At 44.5% G+C, this 15,433-nt stretch overlaps 1 long non-coding RNA gene and 1 pseudogene across 2 annotated transcripts; one reads left to right on the top strand and one right to left on the bottom strand.

Annotated features, from left to right (window-relative positions):
* Nucleotides 1-3,495: 3,495 nt before the first annotated feature.
* Nucleotides 3,496-4,996, bottom strand: LOC119273668. Of its 2 annotated transcripts, XR_005134938.1 has the most exons (5): nucleotides 4,887-4,996; nucleotides 4,729-4,810; nucleotides 4,123-4,206; nucleotides 3,727-3,810; nucleotides 3,496-3,652 (listed from the first exon to the last, which is right to left on the bottom strand). It is a non-coding gene; the product is annotated as an uncharacterized LOC119273668 (long non-coding RNA). The 2 variants fall into 2 exon arrangements; XR_005134939.1 differs by lacking the exon at nucleotides 4,123-4,206.
* Nucleotides 4,997-7,878: 2,882 nt separating this feature from the next.
* LOC119273281 lies at nucleotides 7,879-9,064 on the top strand (annotated as a pseudogene).
* Nucleotides 9,065-15,433: the final 6,369 nt, after the last annotated feature.

Below are 15,433 nucleotides of genomic sequence, written 5' to 3'. Positions count from 1 at the left end.
TGGCAATGTGTGGAAAAAAACACTCCAGGGTGGTAAGCGTGGGGCATCATACATGGACTCTTGGCAACGTGTGGAAAGAAAACTCTAGGGAGGTAGGCGTGGGACATCATGCGTGGACTCTGTATACATCTAACGGCTGACAATAACTATTAAGTAGATCGAATGGACAATAATCTAACTCTCAAGGATTAACGTGGAGTCTCTGTTGGTGCTTCCAATTAGTAAATATAAGATAAGATGTTGAACATTTAGGTTGAGTTAGAGGCGGAATTTGAACAACAAATATTTGTCAGTATTGTAGATCAACATTAGGCTTTTAAAATGCATAAATTTAGTTTGACATGCGAGAAGATCTTAATATGGTAATTAAGAAAAAGTTTGTAATGCAATTGTTCATTGCATGTGGTATGTTTATTAATAAGTCTATAGTTAGGAAATCGTAGGACTACCTTGTTATGTCGCAATAATCTAAATTTGCTATGTTAAGATTACATGCTAATGTACTTAATAATGTATGTAATTAGGTAAAATAATTCGTCTTAGTAGCAAACAAGGAGGAGATGATGTGATTGAAGAATTTGTGTTTCGATCTTCGCTGTCCTTTTTGAGGTGATGACCACATACATGTGAGTGCTATTTTCATACTTTTGATGGCACAAAGAAAAATCCATGTGTAATATTTATTTTTCATACTTCGCATACTCGTAATTCACCTTCAGATATTTAAATTAAATTGAATCTCTTTGTATTTTTGTAATCGTGATGTTAACTTCAGATAATCAATGTAAATTGTATCTCTTTGTATTTTTTAAGTTAATTTGTGTCTTCAAATAATTTGCATTTGTATTTATGTCTTTAGATGTTTATTTTTGTTTGTATGTTTGTGTGCAGGTTATGGCTGAAGTGCCAGTGCTTTTGCAGGGACCCCACGACACCAGCCACCGTTGCAACCTATTCTTGAACACAAATAATGATAATGATCCTCGGACTTTCAGACTTCGAACCGTAAAGAACACATGGTCAATACACGATTCTTTCATTCCTCACCTTGAGGCTTATGGATTACATGGTTATGCTAGGCTCACATCATCCGAAGACTAATTACGTTCGAACCCATCCCTTTTGACATCGCTCGTTGACCGATGGAGACCTGAAACCCACACCTTTCACTTTCGTCTTGGGGAGCTTGCACCTACACTGAAAGATGTTTCTATGATCACTACTCTACCAATTAGGGGTGAGCCGTTAGTTTCTCTGTGAGTGTCTCCATCTTGGGCATTAAATATCTTAGCCCGTCATGGGATGACCATGCCAGAATCACAATGTTCTGGTGGCCCTCAGGGCGTCCCACTAGCGTGGCTTCGTGCAAACATTCATTGTTTATCTAACCAGCTGATTCTGAGAGGAGGAAAAGACATCTGTTTGCATATTTGTTGTGGCTCCTCGGGACTATGTTTCCAAATTCACACGGGGACGTAGTTCTCCTTGGTCTCATCTACTTTGTAGAGAATATGGTAGATGAATCTTTTCCTCGGCATCCAAATACAGCTTCGGTTCTGCCATGCTATCTCATACATATAGAGGCTTGTGTGATACCACACAAAAAAATTCATTCACAGAAAAAGCTCCGTTACTTTGTGTCGCCTACGAGTTTCTACAGTTGTGGTACTGGGAATATCTCCCTGTTGGACGACCTTGTATACTAAATCCCATACACCCATACAACTGTAGCGAGGCCAATGTAACAATGGCCAGCAGGTTGACAAAGGCATGGAAAAAATGGTCTCCAAATATTGCAAAATGTTGTTACCCTATATAACCACCAACATTTTGAGATGCTTGATGAGTCACTAGTCACATGGAACCCGTGGAATCACGAGCAGTTACAGATGGTCTTCGAAATGCGACCCATCACAGCAGGATGCATGAGCGATAGTGCATTCTGACTGACTCACTGCAACTTATTGTTCATGTGGTGTGTTGAGCCTTACAACCCAGAGCGTTTCATGAGACAGTTCGGTCTCTATCAGGATATTCCACCACCTTTTCCAAGATGTGTTGACGAGGAAACCCATAAGTAAGATGTGACCTTCCTAAATAGTTAGTGTCTTTTTTAATTTACTAAACTGAGACTTTGTTACATAATTTGCAGGCTGAGCAATATGGGCAAGGGTGGTTACGATTGGAGGGCACACAACATTGAATGGGTACACAAGTGGGAAAATGATGTGCTAGAAGATATAGTGCATCAACTTAGGTAAATTCTATTTGCTGTATTTTATAATGATGACCATACGGTGCGCGAAGATGCTTCACTTTCATCTCAAAGGTTGATATAATTATTTAATTCTGCAGACCGCGTGCAGCTACGGTCTGCGGAATTAAATGATTATATCAACCTTTGAGATGAAAGCAAAGCATCTTCACGCATTGTATGGTCATCATTATAAAATAATGTAAATAAAATTTACCTAAGTTGATGCACTATATCTTCTAGCACTTCATTTCCCACTTGTGGTCCCATTCAATGTTGTGTGCCCTCCAATCGTAACCACCCTTGCCCATATTGCTCAGCCTGCAAATTATGTAACAAAGTGTCAGTTTAGTATATTAAAGAAGACACTAACTATTTAGGGAGGTCACATCTTACTTATGGGTTTCCTTCGTCGATACATCTTGGAAAAGGTGGTGGAATATCTTAATAGAGACCGAACTGTCTCATGACACGCTCTGGGTTGTAAGGCTCAACACACCACATGAACAATAAGTTGCAGCAAGTCAGCCAGAATGCACTATCGCTCACGCATCCTGTTGTGATGGGTCGTATATCGAAGACCATCTGTAACTGCTCCTGAGTCCACGGGTTCCATTTGACTAGTGACCCATCAAGAATCTCAAACTGCTGGTGGTATATAGGGTAACAACATTTCGCAATATTTGGAGACCATTTTTTCCGTGCCTTTGTCCACCTGCTGGCCATAGTTACATTGCCCTCGCTACAGTCGTATCAATTTATGGGATTTAGTATACAAGGTCGTCCAACAGGGAGGTATTCCCAGGACCATAACTATAGAAACTCATAGGTGACACAAAGTAACGGAGCTTTTTCTGCGAACAAAGTTTTCTGTGTGGCATCACACAAGCCTCTATGTGTATGAGATAGCATGGAAAAATCGAAGTTGTATTTTTTATGCTGAAGTAAAGATTCATCTACCATATTCTCTACAAAGTAGACAAGACCAGGGAGAACTACGTCCCAGTGTGAATTTGGAAACATAGTCCCGAGGAGCCACAACAAATACGTAAACAGATGTCTTTTCCTCATCTGAGAATCAGCGTGGTTAGATAAACAATTAAAGTTTGCACGAAGCTAGGCGAGTGGGGGACGCCCCAAGTGCCACCAGAACGTTGTGATTCTGGCATTGTCATCCCAAGACGGGCTGAGATATTTAATGCCCAAGATGGAGACACTCATTCAGAGACTAACGACTCACCTCTAATTGGTAGAGCAGTGATCCTAGAAACATCTTTCAGTGTAGGTGCAAGGTCCCCAAAACGAAAGTGAAAGGTGTGGGTTTCAGGTCTCCACCAGTCAATGAGGGATGTCAAAAGGGATGCGTCCAAACGTAATTGGTCTTCGGATGATGTGAGCCTAGCATAACCATGTAGTCCATAAGCCTCAACGCGAGGAATGAAATAATCGTGTATTGACCATGTGTTACTTACGGTTCGAAGTCTGAAAGTTCGAGGATCATTATCATTATTTGGGTTCAACAATAGGTGGCAATGATGGCCGGCGTCATGGGGCCCCTGCAAAAGCACTAGCACTTCAGCCGTAACCTGCACACAAACATATAAATAAAAATAAACATCTGAAGACACAAATTCAAATGCAAATTATCTAAAGACACAAATTAACCTAAAAATACAGAGAGATACAATTTACATTAATTATCTGAAGATAACATCACGATTACAAAACTACAAAGAGATTCAATTTAAATTAAATATCTAAAGGTGCATCACGAGTATGAAAAGTATGAAAAATTAAATATTACACACGGATTTTTCTTTCTGTTACCAAAAGTATGAAAATAGCACTTGCATGTATGTGGTCATCACCTCAAAAAGGACAGCGAAGATTGAAATACAAATTCTTCAATCATTCATCTCCTCCTTGTTTGCTACTAAGATGAATTATTTTACCTAATTACATACATCATTAAGTACATTAGCATGTAATCTTAACACAGAAAATTTAGATTATTGCGACATAAACAAGTAGACCAACGGTTTCTAACTATATACTTATTAATAAACATACCACATGAAATAACATACCACATGCAACGAACAATTACAGTATGTACAAACTTTTTCTTAATTACCATATTAAGATCTTCTCGTATGTCAAAATAAATTTATGCATTTTAAAAGCCTAATGTTGATCTACAATACCGTCAAATATTTGCTGTCCAAATTCCGGCTCGAACCGAACCTAAACGTTCAACAAAACTACTAATTACGATTAATACTAATGGATGCAGCTAACATTGATACAACATCTTCAACCTACTCTTCTAAAAAAATAGTATAAATGCAACATATGTAATTTGAAATTATTTCTAACTTCTAAGCACTAACATCGCATAGCTAATGACTAGCTAAAAGACTAACTAATTAACACCGTGCATGCACAAAAAAATCTTTTTATTGCAAAGCTCATACCTTGATCAACTTCGTAATTCACTTCGCTAGGCAAATCCTACTCCTGAAGCTTTAAATGACACAAAAGGTGATGAAATAATGCCTAACACAACAGATAACACATAGTTATGAACTAATCTAAAAGAGTAAATAAACCAACAAAAACGGATAGATCTTACCTTGATCTATCTTTTGTTCAACTTCAGCATATTCAAAATCTAACTCTAAATCGCGCTAAATCACGAGTGAAAGTGCCTAGTGAGTTTTTCTTTCTCAATGTTCTTAGAGACTTAGAAAGCTGAAGAGGAGGCCAGAGAGGGTGTGCTTTCGCACGCAGCAAAAGTATAGGATAGCATATAAAAGGAAGAGGATCCCTGTAATGTCGGCACAACAGGTTAAAACTCACCTACCTCAGCCTCAAATTCGCACAGCGAGTGAGTGAATTCCTGCAGTGTCATCGCGTCCTCTAAAGCAAAAGCCAGCGCTGAGTGAGTGATTCCCGGGCAGCCGTCCCTTCCGCTGAAGCAAAAGTAAGTGTTGAGTGAGTGATTCCCGGGCTGCCGTCGCGTCCGCTGAAGCAAAAGCCAACACTGAATGAGTGATTTCCGGGCAGCAGCGGGGCATAAAGAAAGGAAACGACATCGGATTCCCGCGCGTGGGAATCTGTCTCGTCGGCCGCGGCAATTAGCGCCGTCTACAAATTACTCCAGTAGCGAGGGAATCAAGCAATCAGGGAATCAGTGACACAAAGCGACAACGGCAGCTAAAGAAATGGCAAGAAGCCAGTGCCACGAATATTCCAGTGCTACTGCGCGCCAATGAGTGCCGCTATCAATCAAATTCTTCAATCGGTGCCAGGGAATCTCTGCCTCGATGGCATGCAGGAACAGTCCTGCCGCCGTGGCGGCAAGGCCCACATCCGTAGCACCGTTCTGTCCGGGGACTGCCTCCCTATTAGGGCATGTACAATGGTGGCATATAGATACACATGTCTCATGACAAAAAGTAATTTGAGGCATATGTATTGATTTTTTCTCTCCAATGGAAGCTATCATTAGTGGACCTCATTAAAGAATAGAAAGTGACTCTCACTACACATGCATCCCTCCTCTCCATTTCAACTTTTCCAACTTTATGCACCGGACCACACTTTTTTCCTCTAAGCACCCGCCTTCTGAAGAGGATCCTGCTTCCCCATCCGAACCTATTTTTTCTGTTATCCAATCCTACATGGCATGTGAGGCATCACCCTGGGGCTATGCATTGGCCATGCCCTTATGCGCGGCCTGCCACCTGCCCTGGTGGCAACAGGTGCCACGCCTGCCGTCATAGTTGAGGGGGTCTTTTTTGTCTCTTTCGACCACATGTGGTCCTTTTTGTCAATTTGGTTGGGCCCGTGGTTTTTCTGGACAAAAATTTCTACTGGCCACGGTGCGGCAGCACCAGCGCATGCCGCCTCGTATCGTGGCGGTAGGTCCCACGTCACCAACCCGTTCCGTCCCACCCAGCGATTCCGGTTATACGAGGGTGACCACCTCATGCAGTGGCGGCAGATGCCACGTGTCGCCTGCCGCACCTGCCACCATGGCCGGGGGTCTTTTCTGTCATTTCATCTCCGAGGTGGTCCTTTTTGGCAATACCGGTCGGCAGTTGCTCCTTTTAGACAGAAAAGCTTTTTCGTTCGACTGAAATAGAATTCACCTTCATTTAAATTTGGGCTCGTCTAGGACACATCTATACAGTGGCTGAGACAGCGGGTACGTGTAGTTTATCTGCAGCGTTCAGAATTTTACTCCGTGATGCACAAAGTTGGCACCCATGACGTGCACCTGTGGCAAGGACACGGACTCGCTGATTTGACATACCCATCAGCTTTGTGTGATGTCTTTTTTGCACTCAAGATGTGACATAACACATCACCTTTGTGCTCGAGATTCTTGCATACTTTAGCTGTGTAGCCCTTTTCCACACTGGAGCACCACCAGCACCGGCCAGGTACGTAGCACCATGTGCTGGCCCTTTCACATCACCTGCATTCCATACCTACACTTCAACTTAAAATTTTCTCAGTTTACACTACCGTACTAGACCCAAAGAAAAATCACACTTGTAGATGACTGAGCAATGTCCTTGGGACAGGCACCAGAGGCCTTTGAACTGTTGGATATGCATCCTTCCAAGAGATTGAGCAATCTCTCCCAGGCATTGGGCATTGGGTTCTCTTCACTTCTTCCGATGAATCCACTTGACCACCAAAAATGAACCCTACGGAATCCATGTACACGTGCTCATTACCTGTCACTCTGTTACTTGATTCTGTGTCTGTAGGTTATATCCCGTTGTTCAGCGGCCCAGCTCCGGTGCTCCCCCCTGACCTAATTTCGGAGGGGTATTTTTGTCCCCACGAATTTGTTTTTTTCCTGACCCGTCGCAGTCCAGATCCAAGCCCTGTCTAGCCCTGTATAACCCAGACCGTATACATACAGTACCCTGATCCGAAAAAAAAACATAGATACGACCCCACGTCCACGTAAGACGTGCTGATTCCAATCATTCACGCGAGCAGCTCCATTAATCTCGCGAGCATTGACGCAGCTCCATAAGTCACGTAGTAGATCTCCACCAGCGGCTATCTCGTCGCTGGCGATCTCGTCGGACAGCGGGCGCGACAACGTCGTGAATCTCCAACGATCGCGCACAGGTACCGCATCCCGCATCCCCCCTCTAGTCTCGCTCGCGGCAACATCGAACGTACTGCCGCCGCGCCAGTGGCAGTGGTTAACCTAGCGGAGCGGGTAACCTAGCTACCCGGCGGCGCATGCGATCGTGGATCTTGTTCCGGTAGTGCTGCTCCTCGTGATCTGGGTTCACGTAGCGTCGGTTGCCGTCGGCTGTGCGCACCACCAGTATCGTTATTTGATGTGGCGGCTAACCTAGGTATCCGGCGGCAGAGGTAATCACATATCTAGCTAGGTTTTGAGATCGTGCAGTTCCTCGCGATTGAAAGTGATCACGACGGGTGCTGTGGCCATCTTCCTTACTAAGTTTGGGAGATCTGAATGGCCTCGGTTGCGGTTGTTTACATAACATCTGTGATCGTGTGCTATGTGTTTTATTTTCATCATTGATAATGTTTGCACATGTGATGATACATATTATTAGTTGTAGGAAATGGCGGAAGAGGAGTTAACTGATATCATGGTAGACATGGAGTTTGGAGAACTGATGAAAGACTGGATAGAAGATTGGTCAGATGATGAAAATTCAGATCGTGAAGATCGGTCAGAGAATGGGAACGAATGGGACGATCTTAATGTGAGTGGCATTGTCATGTTGTAATTTTTTGGTGGCATCCGACAACATTAAATCTTTGTGTTGAAAATTTATAGATCAATGAGCTTGATGATGATCAGGAAAACAACTCGGAGCTCTCGAATGAAGATTACATTAGTGAGGTACGTAAGTGAAAAATTTTGTTGGCATGCAAATCGAATTTCTTCTGGAATATTATATGATAAGTAATTATGTATTTGTGTTGTATTTTCAGTTCATTTCTGAATGTCATAATGCGTACGACTATTACGGTGAATCTGACGCGGAGACAGGCCTTAACGACGAATCATTACATGCACCTGGTTCTGGGGAGTCCGAGTCGTCGGTCATCACAAGTGAGGTATATGTGTAATCAATGTTCTATGGAAGTAAGTAATGTTAAACCATAGAAATCTGTTTTCATGGCTGTGGTTTGATTGTGTAGGTGACACAAGATGATGGTGCAAAGAATGTCCAAGATACTGCCAGTGCAGATGATAAGAGGGATGTGTTCATGCAGATAATGGAAATGACCTTTACGTCTCACGATGCTGCGTATGATTTCTACAACAGCTATGCTAGAGATAATGGTTTCAGCATTAGAAAGAATAAGGTCAAGTATAGCAAAACAGAGTCACGTCATATGCGTTATAGGCGGTTTGTTTGTTCAAGACAAGGGAAACGTGACAGCAAGTTGCTAACCAAGGAAGGACACAGCCGTAGGCTCAGAGCCGAGACACGTTGCTTTTGCGAAGCGCACCTGACCGTCAAGCTTGACCAAAAGCGTGGGGTTTGGTAAGTTGAAAGTTTTGAGGACAAGCATAGCCATATGTTGGCAGGACCGGACGAGGTACCTTTTCTTTGGTCCCACAGAAAAATCAAAGAGTACCAGAAGCATGAGATAATGTCCATGGGAGCTGCAGGGATTAGAATTCACGACATGATGGATTGCTTCATCAGCAAGCATGTATGGTACGGCGGTGTTGGTTTTACCAGGCTTGAAATATACAACCTTTGCGCCAAGGAGAAGAGGAAGCTGCTTTAAAAAGGTGATGCTACCACAGCCATAGGTATCATGGCCAGTAGGAAACAGAGGGATCCTAGCTTCTTTTTCGAGTACAGGCTAGATAAGGAAGGACATTTGAATAGGATGTTCTGGTGCGACTCCCAGTATCGTCATGACTATGAGGACTTCGGCGACGTGCTTGTATTTGACAGCACGTACAAGATCAACCGCTATGGTATGCCATTCATACCTTTTGTTGGTCTTAACAATCACCGGAAGACCACTGTTTTTGGTTGTGCCATAGTTTCAGACGAGACCGAGGAGACATACGTGTGGCTTCTGCGGACGTTTTTGAGGTCCATGTGTCAAAAGATGCCTAAGAGTGTAATCACAGACGCCGACGCTGCGATGATCAAGGCAATTCGCGAAGTCTTGCCAGACGTGTGGCACCGTATATGTATGTGGCACATAGAGAAAAATATGATCATTCACCTCAGTCACAAGTCCTTGAAGGAGTTCCGAACTCTTCTGTACTACAGCACGTCCACGGCAACGTTTGAGGAGAGATGGCACGCATTTTCCAAAAAATGGCAGTCGAAAAAAACTGTAACATGGTTGAGGTGGATGTATAAGAAGAGAAGACTGTGGGCCGCCACATATCTAACAGAGGGGTTTTGGCTTGGCATGAAAAGCAACCAGCGGTGTGAAAGCCTGAACTCATGCCTTCACCTCCACCTAGACGGTGAAATGACCCTACTGGATATGATTTTGCACTATGAGAACGCCGTTGTGCGTATCCGTGAAAACGAGGCGCGAGATGATTGCACGGCCTCACAGAGTTTACCGGTGCCAGTTACTAGCTCGAGGGAACTTGAGATAGCTGCTTCTCACGTCTTCACTCCAGCAAACTTCTATATGTTGCAGGATGATCTTAGAAAAATTGACGGCACGGAGATTGTAGAAATTAAGCTGGGAGACAGATCACAGCAGTACATCGTGGCCTGGAAGAATAACCGGAAGCGCCGTTTTTTGGTGGAGTATACACCAGTAAATTCCGCAGAAACTATAAGGTGCAGCTGCAGAAGAATGATTCGAAAGGGTCTACCTTGCAAGCACATATTCCATGTACTGAAGCACTTGAACATATCTGAAATACCAAAGTGTTTAGTTCTTATTCGGTTCACGAAAGAAGCAAGGTTGGGACTGCCCGCGAGGCGCACAAGCGATCTGTTGGGATTTGGTTGGACTGGGGCCGGGGAAAGAATGAAATATAGCCAGGTTAGTGTGTTAGCATTTGAAGCTATGCATGTGGCATGCAAACACCCTGCTTTGTGGGATCAGTTACAGGAGAGTTTGAAGGCTGTGATAGCTAAGAGTCATGAGTATGATCTGCTACAGGAAAATTTGTTGAAGCAAACAAATGACATCAGTAAGTGTGCAGTTGAATATGTGGACGATGGTGAAGGCAACATGATTGAGGTTAAAGATCCTATGAAAGTGTCAAGCAAAGGTGCAACAAAGGCAGATGAGAGCCGCCCTGTCTCGAAAAATGGTAGACCACTCTCTTTTGATGAGTTGAAAACCCGGTGCGGCGCTTGCAAATTGGTAGGATACACTAGACGTAGCAAGAAATGCAAACTAAATCAGAAGTAAGTGTTTGTATGCATTTTGGATTATTAAAGTTTGTATCATTCATTAACTTAGCTTGTCTTCTATCAGGTGCAGAAAAGTGGAGAAGGAACAAGAGTAGAACACTTGCTTCAAATATTTACTTTGTTAATCGGCCGGCTCATACTTTGGCTAAGGTAGCTGTAGGCGCTTGTGTTTCTTTGGTTTGGATTTGGAGGCTTTGGCCCCCTGATTGTATCCTTAGTGTATTAGCAGACGAGATCCCAGTCTTTGTTTAAATAAAGTAAGATGTTTCCCTATAAACAAAAATCAAAAAAATTATTTACTGTGTAATGACCGGGGCGGGAGGTAGAAAGAATATTATTGTACGTTTCCCCTGCCCACGTCCTAAATGCCATTATATAAGTAACTGTACCACTCTCCTCCCCACCACACACTCACCCACCTCCCACGGGTGCCGGTTCGAACTCCCCTCTTATACCCACCTACAGTAGATCGACAATACCCTCGCCGACGACCGCTGCAGCCGCCTCCATGGAGAGAAGCCTCGGCTGGCAGAGAGCGATGATGGACCTCGCCGGCAATGACGAGGGGTGGCACGCACAGTTGACGGAGGTGTGCGGCTGGTTCCCCAGCACGGAGATGTTGGTCAACCACGCGCATGGCCTCGTCAAAGTCCTCACCGACACCGAGAGGAAGCGCGCCTTCCCCTACGGCCGCGGCGTCCCGCCGGCTGTCCTACTCATGTGGGCAATGCGAGAGGCCACGCTGAGCGACTCCCCTGTTCAGCGCGCAAGGTGGTGGATGTACCGCTCCACCACCATGACGCCGTGGCCAGATTCAGCACGCGTCGCGTCAAGGGCGGGCCGCGTCGACGTCGAGCTCGCTGTCCCTGCGCCCGTCAGCCCGGACTACCAGGTCCGCCATGTGTCGAAGCCAGTGCTGTCGTTGGGCTCTGACGTCGTGGAGGACGACGTGGAGGAGGTACCGGTTATCCCTGATGACCATGAGGAGGGCGAGGAGGACACTGTGCAGATGGTAGCGTCGGTCGCCGTCGAGGGTGGCAAGACAATGCCCATCGACATCGAGCTCCTTCCCTTCCTCCCTAACATAGTGAAGGTGGAAGAAGAGGAGGTGGCTCGGGATCAGGTGGCGCAGCTGTCCAACAGAACGGTGGTCAAGAAGAAGGCTTCTCCGTGTGTGGTGCGCCGCTCACGCCGCCTCAAATTTCTGAAGAAGTGAAGATGGGCACATTTGCTGAAGGAGGAGGAAGCTGCTGGTTATCTTAAGTTAGGTATGCTGTTATATGTTTCAGCATATAAGTTAACATTATTTTGGGTTTGATGTTGGTTAGGTATGCTTTTATATGTAAGCATATAAGTTATGCAATCGGTACGGTTTGATCGGGTTCTTTGTGGCTGAAGAACTGAATATCTACTGCTCACCCTAAGTGCCAAGTTCAGTTAAATTTCTGATTATTGAATATGTATTGTTGCTTTGCTTCAGTGTTGCATGGAAGCTGCTAGATGTTGCTCCTATGTTGCAACAAGACAATGAACTTGTCTGCTACATAAATCAGTAGTGTTGCTAGGTGATGTGCCCATGTGCATCACATACCAAATATAGAACATGCCAAAAGTGCATTGTCTGTCAAATACAGGACATGCCAAAAGTGCATTGTCTGCCAAATATAGAACATGCCAAAAGTGCACTGTCTACCAATCATGATGGCCCATCTTATTTATGCTGCAATCTCTGTTACACTTTGCCCATAAACTGAATAGCAAATAATTCAGCATCATTTCATCATGTCAATTACAATGATGTCAATAACTTTATGAACAATCTACTTGCTAACTATGACAGCAATCATAATGGCAAGTAGGCCAAGATACAGAAGACCTCCAAATCCTAAAATCCTATCCCTATAGAGCAATATCTCCTTGTGCATCTTAACCATTGCCCTCTTTTCTTTCTCATTCCTTTTAATTTCAGCTTCATATTCTGTAATCTTAGTCTCCAGTTTCTTGTTCTTCATGGCAAGATACTTAATGACTAACTTTGCTTTTCTATCCCACTCCCCATCAACCCATTCAACATACTCAGAAGTGATATCATCCTAAATATATCATGAGCAATTCAAGTCATTTTATAACTGAACTTGTCGCTGCAAGCGTTAAACACTGAACTTTTTTGCGGCTTGACCGCAATAGCAGTACCAGTTTGAAGATCATGGTCAGTAGACTAACCTGAAACACACATCCCCCGAGTGCGCTGCCAAAATTGTCTGCATCTATGCAGACACGGCCACTAGGAGTTTCCTGATGACCACATAGATGAAGCTTGTCATGGCCACAGGTGATGAATTATGGGCGATAATGTTGGGATGTAAAGAACAACGGTAAAGAACTTACCTTTTTGCCACCAAAGTGTAGCACTGAAGAAACCCTAGTCGTGGGTTCTCCCGGCCCGCCGCCGCCCACGAAACCCCCGTCCCCTGTTCTACTAGATCCGCCGCCGCTGCCTCCTGTGCCACTGAATCCGGCCCACCTGCTTGCAGGACCCAGGGTTCGACCTAACTTGCGGTCGCCACCGCTCTTCTCGCCGCAGCCGCCACCGCCCGACGCCCAGCTCACTGTCATGCTTTCGCCGTCGAGATTTGGATGCGCAAATAGAGAGGGAGGGCTAGGGATTTGGAAAGCGAAACGAGAAAAGGGTAAAGATCGATGTGAACCTGGCAAAATGGGCTGGCGTAGCGCTGCCGGGAAGATAGCCCGCCTGTGGGGCCCCTCACGTGGTTAGATGGGCCGTGCCTGGCATTATGATGAGTACAGAAAAAGTTAATTATACATATAATTAAAAACGACGGGTTTGTAAAACAAACTAGAAAAACATGATGCCTGATAACACGCGATAGAGCCAACGAGCTGACATGACTTTGATGAGTGTAATATTACATTATGGCTCGATATATTTACTTATCTACCATGACTACTTTTCATAATAATGTGATGAGGGGGAATTACTAGGAGATTATGCAAGATGATGACATGCAGATAGCTAAGGCAGAATGCTAAGCTTGGTAGAGTTTTAAAAAAAGTTAAGATTGTGAAAATTTTAATATGAAACTTACGAGAGCAGTTGAAGAGAAAAATAGACTATTATAAAAAATTGGAGAAGGAGAAAAGTATTAATCAAGAACACTTGATAAGTGAAGCCAAACCATTATTGGTACGACAAAATTGTCTTCTCCGAGCGAATTTTACGACCAAATTGTCTTGTACGAGCGAATTGTCTGACAGACACATACACATGCATGTGCCCTGTTTATTACATAAAAATGATAGAACCCCTAAGATAATCATGCCGTCGAAACCTTCGACCGGACTAAATCCAAACCACTAGAACTTCAATCTTGAATGCCGCATGAATTCTTCAGGCGCGCCTTTTGCTTGCGATTTCGCGAATTTTGTTCTTCACACACTCCATCGAGTTTGAAGGTGACATAATCAGCTCTGCGACGAAACGTCTTCTCCTTGCGTTAACGGTGGCCTGCAAAAAATGACATAAAGGTTACATGAACCGAAGTTCCTACACCACCATAGTAGCTAGTCTACAAACGAAAATAACAGCATACCTGTGTAAATTTGCGGGTGATTTTGTCCCCATCCCAATGTTCTAGACATTCTGTGACAAAAAGGCCACAAGAGTTCCTGGTACATATGCAAACATTAGCGGTGGGCAGTACAAACATGTGTTTTGTTGTTTGATTTTGCACGGTGTCCTATTAACTCACCCATCCTCTTGCTGGGGTATTTCATACTCCTTGATAGGCCACGTACTTACGTCCGGATATTTCCCAGGTGTAACAAGATTTACCTGACGCATATCGTGTGCTATAGCCATTCGCTATAAAGAGGATAGTGTTAAAGATCAATCATAAACAATATGTAAAAGCAATGGTACAAATGTTGGTTACATTACCAGTGCTTTAACAGTCCTCTCAGTCAGGTCCAGAGGATAGAGCGAATCGAGAGCTTGGAATTCTTTTTTGATCATGTGCATGACCATGGTCATCCAGTGGCTATTGTCGATATTCAACGCGATATACGTCTACAGTGCAAAAAACCATTACGGATCAAAAGAAATACTTGATGAACTATCCTGTAGTGATGAATCACAAACATTACGTACCTTATCACGCACAGTATACTCTTTCGTGACTCTATTAACTGCCCCAGCTTTGGTCAGAGCACTATCCATGTTGCAGCTCGATGGCAATGGATCGTCATGTGCGATAGCACGATCTACAAGGAATTTGGACCTCCACGCTGGACAGAGGTAACGATCATGACCAACACGCAGCTCCAAATGTCCCATATAAGAGCATTACTAGTAGTACCCCTAAACCCTCAAACCCTCAAAAATAACCGCTTTTTTACGAGTTGAGACGAATAAATCGCAAAGAATAGAACCCCTTAACCCTTAAACCCTCAAAAAAAATTTAGAGGCTCAACCCCTATTCTCCTTCCCAGCCTTTAGAAACAGGGGTTGGCAACCCAACCCCTCCCCGACCCGGTTCCATCGCCAGTTTCGCGCGGGAGGGAGTTTTCAGCTCCCCCTCCCCGGATCCCAGCTCCCCCTCCCTGGATCCGGCTGCCCTGCCCGGCCGCCCTCCCGCCGCGCCGCGCCCCGGTGCTCCATCCCCGGCCGCCCTTCTGCCTCCCCGCCCCGTCGCGCACCGCCCCGCCGCCTCCCCGCCCCGGCGTCCCCTCCCGC

Source organism: Triticum dicoccoides, chromosome 3A, assembly GCF_002162155.2.
Source record: "Triticum dicoccoides isolate Atlit2015 ecotype Zavitan chromosome 3A, WEW_v2.0, whole genome shotgun sequence".
NCBI lineage: Eukaryota > Viridiplantae > Streptophyta > Magnoliopsida > Poales > Poaceae > Triticum > Triticum dicoccoides.
This window is presented reverse-complemented; position numbering and strand designations above follow the sequence as displayed.